Genomic DNA, 16,331 nt, shown 5'->3' on the forward strand with positions numbered 1-16,331 from the left:
AATTCTCTGTTAGTGGCCGTTTGGGAGGTTAACAATGAATCATGATTCCTTACTCCATCTGACAGTGTTGAAATCCTCATTCTTTTCCCATCTCTAGCCTGTTCTGTGACATTTCAGGCTTTCACACTTGCTCAAAGATTGTAGTGGTAATGCCAGAAGCTTCCTGAGGCTGTGAGGCCGCAGGTAATTTACAACCTCTGTGAGACTCAGTCTTCGTATGTGTAAATGGGAATAATAATAAGTCATACCACCTTGAGTGTTGCAAGGGTTCAAATGAGATAGTATGGCCGGGCACAGTGGCTCACGCCTGTAATCCCACCACTTTGGGAGGTGAAGCGGGCAGATCACTTGAAGTCAGGAGTTCAAGACCAGCCTGGCCGACATGGCGAAACCCTGTTCCTACTGAAAATACAAAACCTAGGTGGGTGTGGCAGCACATGCCTATAATCCCAGCTACTCAGGAAGCTGAGGCAGAAGAATTGCTTGAACCCAGGAGACAGAGGTTGTGGAGAGCCGAGATCTCACCACTGCACTCCAGCCTGAGTAACACAGCGAGACTCCATCTCAAAAAAAAAAAGTTATTTCTTTGTGCTTTAAAAATTTTTGTTCTTTCTCTCTTCTTTTGTTTCTAACAAAAATGTCTTTCAGAAGAAAGTCAAATACTACTACTACTATTGCTGTTATTGTTATTATTATTGAAGAACAAGCTGGATGCAGTGGCATGCACCTGTAGTCCCAGGTACTTGGGAGGCTAAAGCAGGAGGATGCCTTGAGACCAGGAGTTCAAGGCTGCAGTGAGCTATGCTCGTGCCCAAGATTAGCCACTGGACTCCGTCTGGGGCAACATAGTGAGAACTTGTCTTTAAAAACATGAAAATAGGCCAGACACGGCAGCTCACGCCTGTAATCCCAGCACTTTGAGAGGCCAAAATGGGCAGATCACAAGGTCAGGAGATGGAGACCATCCTGGCCAATATGGTGAAACCCCATCTCTACCAAAAATACAAAAATTAGTTGGGCATGGTGGCGGGCGGCTGTAGTCCCAGCTACTTGGGAGGCTCAGGCAGGAGAATCGCTTGAACCTGGGAGTCAGAGGTTGCAGTGAGCCCAGATCACACCACTGCACTCCAGCCTGGGCAACAGAGCGAGACTATGTATCAAAAACAAAAACAAAAACAAAAAAACAAAAAATTCCTTGGTTGCTAGAGTGGAGAGACAAGACAATAAACCTGGGCTTGGCCAGGTGCAGTGGCTCATGTCTGTAATCCCAGCAATTTGGGAGGCCGAGGCGGGCAGATCACTTGAGGTCAGGAGTTCAAAACCAGCCTGGCCAACATGGTAAAAGCCATCTCTACTAAAAATACTAAAATTAGCCGGATGTGGTGGTGCATGCCTGTAATCCCAGATACTCGGGAGGCTGAGGCGGGAGAATCACTTGAACCTGGGAGGCAGAAGTTGCAGTGAGCTGAGATCACATCATTGCACTCCAGCCTGGGCAACAGAGCTAGACTCTATCACAAACAAACAAACAAAAAACCCCACAAAATTCCTTGGCTGCTAGAGCTTGCATTCTAGTGCTGAGAGACAAGACAATAAACTTGGGCTGTCAGCTGGAACTAAGTGTTGGGAGACAGCAAAAGCATCCTGTGAGTGACAGAGTGGACAGTACAGCCACTGGAAGGAAGGAACATCTGCACTGAGATCTGAAAGATAAGAAGGAGCCCAGGACACAATGTGGAAACATTCAAAGGAGGCGTGCAAAGCCCTGAGGCAACAGACAGAGAGGCTGCCTTCTCTGTTAGCTGTGCTCGCAGACACGGTTTTATCCCCACTAATCCAGGAGACCAGCTCACACTCCCATTTTCCTGATTTGGAAGCAGATAAGGGTAATGAGGTTTGCTGTGGTCCAAACCCCAGGCCTAAGCAAGAAATCTGAACTCAGATGTTTCTGATCCTGGTCTGCATCTCCTATCAGACACCATGGCTACTCCTGCACTCGGCTCTCTCCAACTAGACGTTTCCTTCAAGGGGCAGTCATTTATTCTGAGCCTAGTGTTGGGCCCTGCGACGGTTGATACCAGGGACACAGCGGCGACCAAGACAGTTCTGGCCCCGTTCTGCTGGGACTCAAAGTTCAGTGGGGAAGACAGATAGTGATGATACAGAGTGGGCAGGGCTGGGATGGGGAAGCTCGAAAGGGATGCTTGACCAGGCTTGGGGGACAGGGAGAGCTTCCTGGAGGAGGAGGCATCGGAGCTGGGATATGAAGGAGTTGGACCAATCCCAGGGAAAGAATATTCCAAACAAAGAGAATAGCACATGCAAAATCCCAGACTTCTGGCCGGGCGTGGTGGCTCATGCCTGTAATCCCAACACTTTGGGAGACTAAGGCAGGTGGATCGCTGGAGACCAGGAATTCCAGACCAGCCTGGCCAACATGGCAAAACCCTGTCTCTTCTAAAAAAAAAAAAAAAAAAAAAATAGCCGGGACTAATGGCACATGCTATTCTGGAGGCTGAGGCAGGAGAATCACTTGAACCCAGAAGGCGGAGGTTACAGTGAGCCAAGATTACACCACTGCACGCCAGCCTGGGCGACAAAGCAAGACTCTGTCTCAAAAAAAAAAAAAAAAAAAAAAAATCCCAGACTTCAGAAGAGTCTGGAATATTTCAAAGCACAGATTGAACTGGGCCACCCCTACTCTCTGAACAGCCCCAGTGGCTTCTCTCAGGATAAAATCCAGTCTTCAGTTGGGCATTTGTCCACTTGGTGATTCGTTTCTTCAGTCATTCAACAAACCACATCCACAGAACAGAAGGCTGAGAGACATCAAATAGAAGGAGACGGATGCTCGTGAGCCGACATGGGATCGTTGTGTCGACTCATCTGACTAATATTTATCAAACACTGAGAAAAACAGTTGAGGAGCCGGGCACAGTGGCTCACTCCTGGAATCCCAGCACTTTGGAAGGCTGAAGTGGGTGGATCTCTCAAGGCCAGGAATTCGAAACCAGCCTGGCCAACATGGTGAAACCTCATCTCAACTAAAAATACAAAAATTAGTGGGGCATGGTGGTACATACCGGTAATCCCAGCTACTTGAATGGCTGAGACAGGAGAATCGCTTGAACCTAAGAGGCAGAGGTTGCAGTGAACCAAGATCGCGCCACTGCACTCCAGCCTGGGCGACAAAGCATAAAAAGAAAAAAAGACAAAGAAAAACAGATGAGAAAAACATGAGCAAAACAGATGAAAATCCCTTCTCTGCTGGCACTGATATTCTAGCAGGGGGACACGGTCAATAAATACTAAACATAATATACAAGTAGGCTAAGTGGGTTATCTGGCTTGTAACTTATTGTCACAAAGCAGAAAGTGCTGTGGAGGGAAATATATGTGTACGTATGCATGCATTAGGAAAAGTGAGGAGTTAGATGAAAGAAAGGTAAATTGCAATTATAAATCAGGCTGAGCTCAGTGGCTCACAATTGTAATTCGAACACTTTTGGAGGCCAAGACAGGAGGATCACTTGAGCTCTGGAGTTTGAGATTATAGTGAGCTGTGATCGTGCCACTGCCGCACTCCAGCCTAGGGAACAGAGTGAGATCTTTTATCTAAAACAATAAAAATTAGGTGGTCACAAAAGTATAGAAGGAGGCCAGGCACAGTGGCGCACACACCTGTAATCCCAGCACTCTGGGAGGCTGAGACAGGAGGATTGCTTAAGCTCAAGAGTTCAAGGCTAGGCGCAGTGGCTCATGCCTGTAATCCCAGCACTTTGGGAAGCCAAAGTGGGTGGATCATTTGAGGTGAGGAGTTCGAGACCAGCCCAGTCAACATGGTGAAACCCCACCTCCACTAAAAACACAAAAATTAGTTGGGTGTGGTGGAGGGCACCTGTAATCCCAGCTACTCGGGAGGCTGAGGCAGGAGAATCGCTTGAACCCGGAGGACGGAGGTTGCAGTGAGCTGATATCGCACCACTACACCCCAGCCTGGATGACAGAGTGAGACTCCATCTCAAAAAAAAAAAAAAAAAGAGTTCGAGACCAGCCTGGGCAACATTTCGAAAGCTCATCTCTACAAAAGAATACAAAATTAACCAGGCATGCTGACACACGTCTGTGGTCCTGGCTACTTAGGAGGATGAGGTGGGAAGATCACTGGAGACTGGAAAGTTGAGAGTGCAGTGAGCAGAGGTCGCACCACTGCACTCTAGCCTGGGCGACAGAGGGACATCCTGTCTCCAAAAAAAAAAAAAAAATAGAGAGAGGGAAAGCAAGGTGCAAGAAAGTGTGTAGAATGGGGAAAAGCAAATGAGCATATAATAGCATCTGTTTTATTTGTTAATCTTTTTAATTTTTATTTTTTATTTTATTGTATTTATCGTATTTATTTATTTATTTATTTATTTATTTTTGAGACAGAGTCTTGCCCTGTCACCCAGGCTGGAGTACAATGGTGTGATCTCAGCTCACTGCAACCTCTGCCTCCTGGGTTCAAGTGATTCTCCTGCCTCAGCCTCCCGCATAGGTGGAACTACAGGCGTGCACCACCACATCCGGCTAATTTTTGTATTTTTAGTAGAGACGGGCTTTCACTATGTTGGCCAGGATGGTCTCAATCTCCTGACCTTGTGATCTGCCCAACTTGGCCTCCCAAAGTGCTGGGATTACAGGCGTGAGCCACCGCACCCGGCACATTTTTTATTTCTATTTATTTATTTTTTTGAAACTGAGTCTCGCTCTGTCTCCCAGGCTGGAGTGCAATGGCACGATCTCACCTCACTGCAACCTCCACCTCCTGGGTTCAAGTGATTTTTCCTGCCTCAGCCTCAAAAGTAGCTGGGATTACAGGCACCCGCCACCATACCCAGCTAATTTTTTTGTATTTTTAGTAGAGATGGGGTTTCATCATGTTGGTCAGGCTGGTCACAAACTCCTGACCTCAGGTGATCCACCCGCCTCAGCCTCCCAAGTGCTGGGATTACAGGTGTGAGCCACCGCGCCCAGCCAGCAGCATCTCTTTTAAATGCATTGACTATTCAAGAATTTGCAGAAACTGCTAAAAAGGATTTGCTTTCAGGAAGGAAAGCTGTGACTTTGTGGTTCGGTGCCAGGACCCTGAAATCTGTCATCTTGAACTTGTATCTCACTTAGCAGCTGAATGGTTTGGGCAAGTCATTCAACTCTCCCGGCTCAGTTTGCTGGGCTGTACAGTGGGGATCACTGTAGCTTCTGCCTTGGAGATCATGGAGGGGTGAGCAGAGTTCACGTGTATGAAGTGCTTTGGTTGGTGCCCGACAAATCACAACCCCATGGTATTTTAAGTTATGACGACCGTTTGCAGATAAAGATTATAAAGAAAGGAAAAGAAATATTTATTCTAGGCTGGGTGCAGTAGCTCACACCTGTAATCCCACCACTTTGGGAGGTCAAGGCAGGTGCATAGTTTAAGTCCAGGAGTTTGAGACCAGCATGGGCAATATGACAAAACCCCGTCTCTACCCCCCAAAATATAAAAACTAGCCAGGCGTGGTGACACAGCCCTGTAGTCCCAGCTATTCTGGAGCCTGAAGTGAGAAGATCGCCTGAGCCTAGGAGGTGGAGGTTGCGGTGAGCCGAGATCGTGCCACTGCACTCCAGCCTGGGAGACAGAGTCAGACCCCATCTCCAAAAAAATAAAAGAGAACAGATCTCTTCCAGTGCTTACCCCGGAGCACAGATTCACAAGCTGGGAGCTTTTCCCCTGAGGACCCAGGGACCACTGGGTAAAGGGAGGCCTCAGAGGCCCCTGAGGGCCCCAGCAGCTGGTGACGCGGCTGGGGTGTGGAAGCTCTGGCAGCCCTCCAGGTCATCAGCACCCGGGGGTTTGGAGAAGTGGCCCAGGCCAGTTGGGCAACTTGAGCACAGGCCAGGCTCAGCCTAGTCACTGACCACCCACTCTAGGGCTAGAGGTGCCAGACAGGGGGAAGCTGGAGGGAGGAGGCTCCAGGACTCAGGAGACCCCAGAATCCTAGACCCTTCAGGGAATGTGGGGTGGGTCCAAGCCAAGAGGGCAGGGTTTGAGGGTTTGGACGATGTTGTCTGGAGCGCCTCGCCCCCTGCCCTCCCCCTTCTTAGAGAAGAAAATATACCAGCTGGTGTCATCGGGCTTTGCTCCCACTAAGCCAAACCTCCTACCCAGATTCCGATTTCATCATTGGAAAAAAAAAAAAAAAAGACCTGGGGCTCCAGGAAGGGGGTGAGAGAGGCCAGGAGGAGGCTGGATGGAGCAGTGGGGAATCTGGACCCCACAGAGCAGAGAGGCCCTTTCTGGCCTCAGTTTGCCACCTAGGAAATGGCTTTGGGTCTTGTCTTGTATTGTCTTGTCTTTTTTCTCTTTTCTTTTCTTTTTCCCTTCCCTTCCCTTCCCTTCCCTTCCCCTCCCTCTCCCTCCCCCTCCCTCTCCCTCCCCTCCCCTCCCCTCCCCTTCCTTCCTTGAAACAGAGCTTTGCTCTCTTGCCCAGCCAGGAGTTCAGTGGTGCAATCATAGCTCATTGCAGCCTCAAACTCCTGGGTTCTGGCTATCCTCCTGCTTCAGCCTCCTGAGTAGCTAGGACTATAGGCACACGCAACCATGCCTGGCTAATTTCTTAAATTTTTTTGTAGACCTGGGATTTTGTTATGTTGCACAAGCTTGTCTGGAATGCCTGGCCTCAATAGATCCTCCCACCCTGAACTCCTGAAATGCTGGAATTACAGGAGTGAGCCTCCGCACCTGGCAAGGTGCTGTTTTGAATGGTATGCCCCCTGGGAAGCCTGGTGTTGAATAACTCCACACCTTCAGCCTCATCCTCAAAAAAACAGGACCTGGGCAAAGTCCTCCCAGAGCTGAAGAGCCCCGGCATTTTGGGGGCGGGAGGGGGAGGGCAAAGGGGCTCCAGTGAGGAACCCACCTGAGGCTCCAGTGAGGCCTAGGCCCATGAAACCGAGGAGGCCGATCCCGTCCTGATAGAGACAAGGCAACCAAGTCTCCGAGTCCCACAGCCAATGAATGGAACAGCCAGGGGAGAAGCCAGGAGCTGGGAAGGCTTTATGCTTCCAACCACCAAAGCCCTGCGGTGGGACCCTCACACGGCCTGAGAAAATCAGCAACACACATTCCACACAACTGTTTTTTTCCAAGGGCCAATTTATGATGATGATTATTATTTTGAGATGGATTCTCACTCTGTCGCCCAGTCTGGAGTGCAGTGGCGCAATCTCGGCTCACTGCAACCTCTGCCTCCCAGGTTCAAGCAATTCTTGTGTCTCAGCCTCCCAAGTAACTGGGATTACAGGCATACACCAATCATGCCTGGCTAGTTTTTGTGTGTATATATATATATATATATATATTTTTTTTTTTTTAATATGGAATGCTTCATGAATTTGCGTGTCATCCTTGTGCAGGGGCCATGCTAATCTTCTCTGTGTCGTTCCAATTTTAGTATATGTGCTGCCGAAGTGCGCACGATTTTTGTAGTTTTTGTAGAGATGGGGTCTCTCCATGTTGGCCAAGCTGGTCTCAAGCTCCCGACCTCAAATGGTCCACCCGCCTCAGCCTCCCAAAGTGCTGGGATTGCAGGTATGAGCCACCGCCCCCGGCCCAAGTGCCAATTAAAAAACAAAAAACTTTACTATTATTTTTATTTAAGTAACAAGGTCTCACTCTGTCACCCAGACTGGAGTGTGGTGGTGAGATCATAGCTCACTGCAGCCTCTAACTCCTGAGCTCTAGTCATCCTCCCATCTCAGCGTCCTGAGTAGCTGGGAGTACAGGTGTGCACCACCAATACATATAGATAGATGATAGGTAGATAGATAGATAGATAGATAGATAGATAGATAGATAGATAGATTTGTTTGTTTGTGATGGCGTCTTGCTCTGTCACCCAGGCTGGAGTGCAGTGGTGCCATCTCGGCTCACGGCAACCTCCACTTCCCAGGTTCAAGCGATTCTCCTGCCTCAGCCTCTTGAGCAGCTGGGACTACAGGCACATGCCACCACACCCGGCTAATTTTTGTATTTTTAGTAGAGACAGGGTTTCACCAGAAAAAAAAAAAAAAAACTTCTTTTTTTTTTTTTTTTTTGAGACGGAGTCTCTCTCTGTCGCCCAGGCTGGAGTGCAGTGGCACGATCTCAGCTCACTGCAAGCTCCACCTCCTGGGTTCACACCATTCTCCTGCCTCAGCCTCCTGAGTAGCTGGGACTACAGACGCCTGCCACCATGCTTGGCTACTTTTTTGCCTTTTTAGTAGAGACGGGGTTTCACCGTGTTAGCCAGGGTGGTCTTGATCTCCTGACCTCGTGATCCGCCCGCCTCAGTTTCTCAAAGTGCTGGGATTAGAGGTGTGAGCCATAGCGCCCGGCCAAAACTTATTTGCTTTATATTTTCGCTTTCCCCTGGACCTGCCAGCCTGATTCCTTTTCCCTAATTAGGAGTCCACAACTAATGCTTATTGAACATTTACTATAGCCCAGAGGTACAGCTTCTCAGCAAACCAATGGGTCCTATTAGTATCCTCATTTTATAGCTGAGTAAACAGAGGTACAGACAGGTGGTGTGACTTGGCCAAGGTCTCACAGCTTAATTGATAGAGCCACATATTTTGCTTTCTCTTTTTTATTATTATTTAAAATTTTTATTTTATTTTTTTTTTTTAGAGACAAGATCTTGTTCTGTTGCCCAGGCTGGGATGAAGTGGCATGATCACAGTTCACTGCAACCTTGAACTCCTGGGCTCAAGCAATTCTCCCGCCTCGGCCTCCTGAGTAGCTGTAATCCCAGCACTTTGGGAGGCTAAAGAGGGTGGATTGCTTGAGCCCAGCAGTTTGAGAACAGCCGGGGCAACATGACGAAACCCCATCTCTACAAAAAATATAGTAACTGTATACCAGCTACTCGGGAGGCTGAGCCTGGGAGGTCAATGCTGTAGTGAGCTGTGATCGCAACACTATACTTCAGCCTAGATGCAGGAGTGAGACCCTGTCTCAAAACACACACACACACACACACACACACACACACACACACACACAGCCTGACAGAGGCATGCACTATTGAAGGTGCTAACATGGAAGAGAACAACAGTGAAAGGCCAGGCGCTGGGCCTCATGGTAGCACTCAAACTCCGGGAGCCAGCCATGCCTGAAGCCAGCCCATCGATTCCTGATGTCGCTGAAGAGTTACAATCAGGTTTTCAGCCACTCGAAACAGAAAGAGACCAAACTTACCCAGGGGAGGGACGAATGGATTCAGCCTGCTGATATGGCAGTGGGAAGTAGGGTTCATGGAAAGGGGAAAGGTGGGACCGTGCAAGAGTGAGTGGGAACACGACCCATTCCAGGGGACAGACAGCAGATCATCGGGGTGGCTGTCATGCAAAATTTATAAGGGGTCATGGTGAGGTCATGGTGCCACCTTTCAGTTGCAAGAGAAAGGGAGAAGCCATGACTATTGTGAAAGAAAAATAGAATCTCAGGACCCCAAATTCACTAGGCCAAAGGGAAAGTTAAGCTGGGAAACTGAGGCATCAGTCCAGTCTTCCTTTTGTTCCAGATTGCTGTAATTTTCCAACCCCGTATCATAGCTTAATTAATTAATTATTTTTTTTTTGAGACAGAGTCTTGCTCTGTTGCCCAGGCTAGAGTGCAGTGGCACGATCTTGGCTCACCGCAACCTCCGCCTCTCGGGTTCAAGTGATTCTCCTGCCTCAGCCTCCCAAGTAGCTGGGACTACAGGCACGTGCCACCACACCCCGCTAATTTTTTGTATTTTTAGTAGAGACGGGGTTTCACTGTGTTAGCCACGATGGTCTCAATCTCCTGACCTTGTAATTCACCCACCTCGGCCTCCCAAAGTGCTAAGATTACAGGCGTGAGCCACCACGCCTGCTCATTTTAAAATTTAATTTACTTTATTATTTTTTTTTAGATGGAGTCTCATTCTGTTGCCCAGGCTGGAGTACAGTGGTGAGATCTCAGCTCACCACAATCTCCACCTCCTGAGTTCATGAGATTCTTGAGCCTCAGCTTCCCAAGTAGCTGGGATTACAGGTGCCTGCCACCACACCCAGTTAATTTTTATATTTTTAGTAGAGACGGGATTTCGCCATGTTGGTCAGGCTGTTCTTGAACTCCTGACCTCAGGTGATCCACCCGCCTCTGCCTCCCAAAGTGCTGGGATTACAGGTGTGAGCCACTGCGCCCAGCCAACACCGGATTATATCATGAAGGGAGAATCCAAAGGCTTCACGCAGGATCGGTGAGGACCACTGAAGGGTCTAAGCAGCGGAGTGACACAATCAAGTTTGTGTTGTTAGAAGCTTCTGCACTCTGACACATTTGCTGGTGGGTGTGGAAGTTAGTACAGCCTCCCTGGAAAGTCATTAGGCAAAAGGCCTTAATCTTAGATCTTCCCCCACCCTTTGACACAGCAGTTCTTCTCTGAGGGATTTATTCCACGGCTATTGTCTTGCATGCGAAAAATCACCACAGCCCTGCTTGCAGTAGCAAAAGACTAGAAGCAAACTAAGTACATATCAGGAAGAAACTAGCAAAATATGTTATGGCCCATTCATGTTATGGAACACTAGGCAGCTGTAGAAAAGAATGAGCCACATCTACAGGCATCGTACTGGCATGCTGGTAAATATTTGACCAGGCCGGGCATGATGTACTTGCAGCATTTTGGGGGGCTGAGGTGGGAGGATGGCTTGAGCCCAGGAGTTTGAGACCAGCCTGGGCAACATAGCAAGACCCCTGTCTCTACAAAAAATACAAAAATTTGGCTGGGTGTGGTGGCTCACGCCTGTCATCCCAACACTTTGGGAGGCCGAGGTGGGCAGATCACCTGAGGCCAGGAGTTCAAGACCAGTTCAAGCCTGGCCAATGTGGCAAAACGCTGTCTCTAGTAAAAATATAAAACTTAGCCAGGTGTGGTGGTACGTGCCTGTAATCTGAGCTGTTTGGGAGGCTGCAGCATGAAAATCGCTTGCATCCAAGAGGTGAAGGTTGCAATGAGCCGAGATCACACCATTGCACTTCAACCTGGGTGACAGAGCTAGACTCTGTCTCAAAGAAAATACAAAAATTAGCTGGGTGTGGTGGCACATGCCTATAGTCTTAGCTACTCAGGAGGCTGAAGTGAGAGGATCGCTTGAGCCCAGGAGGTCAAGGTTGCAGTAAACTCTGATTGCACCACTGCACTCCAGCCTGAGTAACAGAGCAAAACCATCCATATATATATATATGATATATATATAATATATACTATATATAATATACATATAATATATATAATATATTATATATAATATATATTTTATATATATCATATATATATATAATTTTTTTTGAGGTGGAGTCTTGCTCTGTTGCCCAGGCTGTTGCCCAGGCTCTGTTGCCCAGGCAGTGTAGTGGCACAATCTCGGCTCACTGCAAGCTCTGCCTCCCGGGTTCACGCCTTCTCCTGCCTCAGCCTCCCGAGTAGCTGGGACTACAAGTACCCGCCACCATGCCTGGCTAATTTTTTGTATTTTTAGTAGAGATGGGGTTTCACCGTGTTAGCCAGGATGGTCTCAATCTCCTGACCTTGTGATCTGCCCACTTTGGCCTCCCGAAGGGCTGAGATTACAGGCATGAGCCACTGAGCCCAGCCAATTTACTCTTAAGGAAAAAGGTGCATCAGCCTAGGCAATATAATGCGATACTGTCTGCAAAAAAAAAATTTTTTTTTTCTTGAGACAGAGTCTCATTCTGTCTCCAGGCTGGAGTGCAGTGGTGCAATCTTGGCTCACTGAAACCTCCGCCTGCTCGGTTCAAGCTATTCTCCTGCCTCAACCTCCGGAGTAGCTGGGATTACAAGCATGCACCACCACGCCCAGCTAATTTTTGTATTTTTTTTTTTAGTAGAAACGGGGTTTCACCAAGTTGGCCAGCATGGTCTCGATCTCTTGACCTTGTGATCCGCCCGCCTCTGCCTCCCAAAGTGCTGGGATTACAGGCGTGAGCCACCGCGCCGGCAAAAGTTTTTAATAAATTATCCAGGTGTCATGGACTCTAGCCTCAAGTGCATGGCCGCTGCCATTGACTGTGTGGGCCAGACCATGGAGCATATGCGCTCGAGCGTGGAGCACATTCACCCTGCCATTGAACGCATGGGCCTGAACATGGAGCATATGGTGCTTGCAGGCATGGAGGCTGGCTTGGGGCACATGGGCCCCATGACGGATCACATGGTCACTGGCCTAGAGCACATGGGCGCCAAGAGCCTCGCGTGCATGGGTCTGGCCATGGGTGGTAGTGGCAATGCCAGCTTTGACTGTGCCATCAATATGGAGTGTAACAACTTTGGAAGCTTTGCAGGTTCCTTTGGCAGAGCAGGAGACCATGCTCCTGGGAGTGGCCAGGAAGGCATACCAGATATTTGTAAGAAATCTCCCATTCAGTTTTACATGGAAGATGCTAAAGGACAAATTCAACCAGTGTGGCCACGTGCTGCACACTGACATCAAAATGGAGAACCGGAAGTCCAAGGGGTGCAGTGTGGTTAAGTTCGGATAGCCAGAGGTGGCTGAGAGAGTCCGCCAGATGATGAACGGCATGAAGCTGAGTGGCCAAGATTGATGTTCGAATAAATAGAAATGCTTAAGCAGTTGCCTTTTTGAAACATCAATACCAGACCTCTGAATTTGTATTGTTTTTTTTTTTTTGAGACAGGGTTTCATTCTTGTTGCCCAGGCTGGACTGCAATGGTGCGATCTCAGCGCTCCGCAACCTCCGCCTCCCGGGTTCAAGCGCTACTCCTGCCTCAGCCTCCTGAGTAGCTGGGATTACAGGTATGCTACCACACCTGGCTAATTTTGTATTTTTAGTAGAGACAGAGTTTCTCCGGGTTGGTCAGGCTGGTCTTGAACTCTTGACCTCAGGTGATCCGCCCGCCTCGGTCTCCCAAAATGCTGGGATTACAGGAATGAGCCACTGCACCCGGCCCTCTTGCTAACCATTTTATTTTTTCCTTCTTTTTTTTTCAGACACGGTCTCACTCTGTTGCCCAGGCTGGAGTATAGTGGTGCAATCTCAGCTTATTGCAACCTCTGCCTCCTAGGTTCAAGCGATTCTTGTGCCTCAGCCTCCCAAGTAGCTGGGACCACAGGCATGTGCCCCCACACCTGGCTAATTTTTGCATTTTTAGTAGAGATGGGGTTTCACCATGTTGACCAAGCTGGTCTCAAACTCCTGACCTCAAGTGATCCACCCACCTCGGCCTCCCAAGTGCTGGGATTACAGGCATGAGCCACCACACCGGCTTTTTTTTTTTTTTTTTTTTTTTTGGAAACAGAGTCTTGCTCTGTCGCCCAGGCTGGAGTGCAGTGGCGCGATCTCAGTTCACTGCAAGCTCTGCCTCCCGGGTTCACGCCATTCTCCTGCCTCAGCCTCCCGAGTAGCTGGGACTACAGGCGCCCGCCACCACGCCCGGCTAATTTTTTGTATTTTTAGTAGAGACGGGGGTTTCACCGTGTTAGCCAGGATGATCTTGATCTCCTGACCTTGTGATCCGCTCACCTCGGCCTCCCAAAGTGCTGGAATTACAGGTATGAGCCACCACACCTGGCCTTTCTTTTTCCTTTTTTTTTTTTTTGAGACGGAGTCTCGCTCTGTAGCCCAGGATAGAGTGCAGTGGTGCGATGTAGGATGTAGGCTCACTGCAAGCTCTGCCTCCCAGGTTCATGCCCTTCTCCTGCTTCAGCCTCCAGAGTAGCTGGGACTACAGGTGCCTGCCACCACGCCCAGCCAATTTTTTTTTTTTTTCGTATTTTTAGTAGAGAGTTTCACCATGTTAACCAGGATGGTCTCGATCTCCTTACCTTATGATCTGCCTGCCTTGGCCTCCCAAAGTGTTGGAATTATAGGCATGAGCCACCATGCCTGGCAGCAATTTTTTTTTTAATTTAGCATTTTAATTTTTTTTTTTTTTTGAGACTCTGTTGCCAGGCTGGAGTGCAGTGGCACGATCTCGGCTCACTGCAACCTCCAACTCCCTGGTTCAAGTGATTTTCCTGCCTCAGCCTCCCAAGTAGCTGGGTTTATAGGCACATGTCACCACATCCAGCTAATTTTTTTTTTTTTTTTTTTTTTTTTGTATTTTTAGTAGAGACGGGGTTTCACCATGTTGGCCAGGATGGTCTTGAACTCCTGGCTTCATGATCCACCCGCTTCAGCCTCCCAAAGTGCTGGGATTACAGGTGTGAGCCACCACGCCTGGCCAATCATTTTATTATTTATTTATTTATTTATTTTTGAGACAGTCGCACTCTGTTGCCTAGGCTGGAGTGCAGTGGTGCAATCTCAACTCACTGCAAACTCCATCTCTTGGGTTCAAGCAATTCTCCTGACTCAGCCTCCCAAGTAGCTGTACTATATAGGCACCCACCACCGCACCGGGCTAATTTTTTTGTATTTTTAGTTTCACCATGTTGGTCAGGCTGGTCTCAAACTCCTGACATCAGATGATCCACCCACCTCGGCCTCTCAAAGTGCTAGGATTACAGGTATGAGCCACCACAGCAGACCACTTGTTAACCATTTTAATTTGTTGGCTGGATATATAAATATGTTAAAAAAGCTTGAACCCAGGGAGGCAGAGGTTGCAGTGAGCCAGAGGTGGTGCCATTGTGCTCCAGCTGGGCAACAAGAGCAAAACTCCATCTCAAAAAAAAAAAAAAGTTAAAAAAAAATCAGTTGCTCTTCAGGCTAATTTAATTACTTGTTAATGACTGGGGTTCCATCTGACTGTTTGCATTGAGATTGCACTGTGTGCAATTTTTTTTTGTAGTTATGGCGTCTTCTTGATATTGAATATGATTTTGATAATAAATACTGGTTCCTAAAAAAAAAATTAGCCAGGTGTGCTGGGGCATACCTATAGTCCTAGCTACTTAGGAGGCTGAGATGGGAGGATGGCTTGAGCCCAGGAGTTGGAGGAAGCAGGTGAGCCCGAATTGTGCCACTGCACTGCCGCCTGGGTGACAGAGAGAAAGAGAGAGAGAGAGACAGACAGACAGACAGAGATAGAGAGACCCTGTCTCAAATATAAATAAATGAGGCTGGGCAAGGTGGCTCACACCTGTAATCCCAGCACTTTAGCAGAGAACCCCGTCTCTACTAAAAATACAAAAATTAGCTGCACGTGGTTGTGTGAGCCTGTAGTCCCAGCTACATGGGAGGCTGAGGCAGAAGAATTGCTTGAACCCAGGAGGCAGAGGTTGCAGTGAGCTGAGATTGCCCCACTGCACTCCAGCATGGGTGACAGAGCAAGACTCCGTCTCAAAAAAAAAAAAAAAAAAAAAAATTTAGCCGGGCGTGGTGGCACGCACCTGTAATCTCAGCTACTTGGAAGGCTGAGGCAGGAGAATCGCTTGAACCCGGGAGGTGGAGGTTGCAGGGAGCCGAGATCGCGCCATTGCACTCCAGCCTGACTGACAAGAGCGAAACTCCGTCTCAAATAAACAAGTAAATAAAATAAATGAAAGTTGCAGACACATGTGAATGGCCTGGGCAGCATTTCTCCACCTGCGCTTGCATTTGGTAGACAGTCTGGGACTCTCTGCGGGAGAAAACACGAGAAACCGGCCCCTCTGCTGGTTCCCCACCTGGCCTGGCTCTCCTATTCTCCACCCTGCACGCTCATGCCTGGAAACCTGCTTCTCCTCTGAGCCTCCCTCACGGCAGCCCGGCCCACGTGGCATTTGATCTGCCCACTTCAGAGCCTCCACCTCCGGCCTACAGCCCATCAGAGGCAGCTGGAGCCGGGCATCCTCCCCACGTGGGCCTTTGAGGATGGGATGAAGGAAGCTGAGCGGAGGTCCCGGTGCCTCCCAGGAGGAGCCTGGAGGGGAGGGAACAGGGGAGAGGAGAAGGTTTTTCCACTGTGTCCCCTCCTGTGACTGTAGAAATGAGCCTTGTGACTTCAATTACCTATTAATATTTTTTGAAGTGTTCTATAAAAAGTGCCTGCCTCGGGCTACCGTCGGGGGCAGGGAAGGAGGAGGGTGAGTCCAGGCACGAGGAGGCCTGGGCGGTGACCCGGGAGTGGGGACGGCCGAGGCTGCCAAGCAGTCACGGCCTGTTCCAGAAGGCTCCGTGGTGGAACGCTGTGCAGAAAGTCCTTAGAAGGCTCTGGCCGGGGAGGCCTTCCCTCAGCACCCTCCTCTCCAAGCCAACTTGAGGGTTTCCCAGAGAGGCATCTCCTCCACCACTGCTGCCCCTACCCAAAAAGATCCCCAAATGTCCGGTGGATAAAAAC

General features: G+C 48.9%; 1 non-coding gene and 1 pseudogene across 1 annotated transcript; one reads left to right on the forward strand and one right to left on the reverse strand.

Annotated features, from left to right (window-relative positions):
* Nucleotides 1-7,389: 7,389 nt before the first annotated feature.
* On the reverse strand, nt 7,390-7,496 carry LOC114674232 (U6 spliceosomal RNA). Its single transcript, XR_003725249.2, has one exon. It is a non-coding gene; the product is annotated as a U6 spliceosomal RNA (small nuclear RNA).
* A 4,582-nt stretch (nt 7,497-12,078) lies between these two features.
* Nucleotides 12,079-12,813, forward strand: LOC114674024 (heterogeneous nuclear ribonucleoprotein M pseudogene; annotated as a pseudogene).
* The last annotated feature ends 3,518 nt before the right edge of the window (nt 12,814-16,331 follow it).

Source organism: Macaca mulatta, chromosome 19 (genome assembly GCF_049350105.2).
Source record: "Macaca mulatta isolate MMU2019108-1 chromosome 19, T2T-MMU8v2.0, whole genome shotgun sequence".
In the NCBI taxonomy this organism is placed as follows: Eukaryota; Metazoa; Chordata; class Mammalia; order Primates; family Cercopithecidae; genus Macaca; species Macaca mulatta.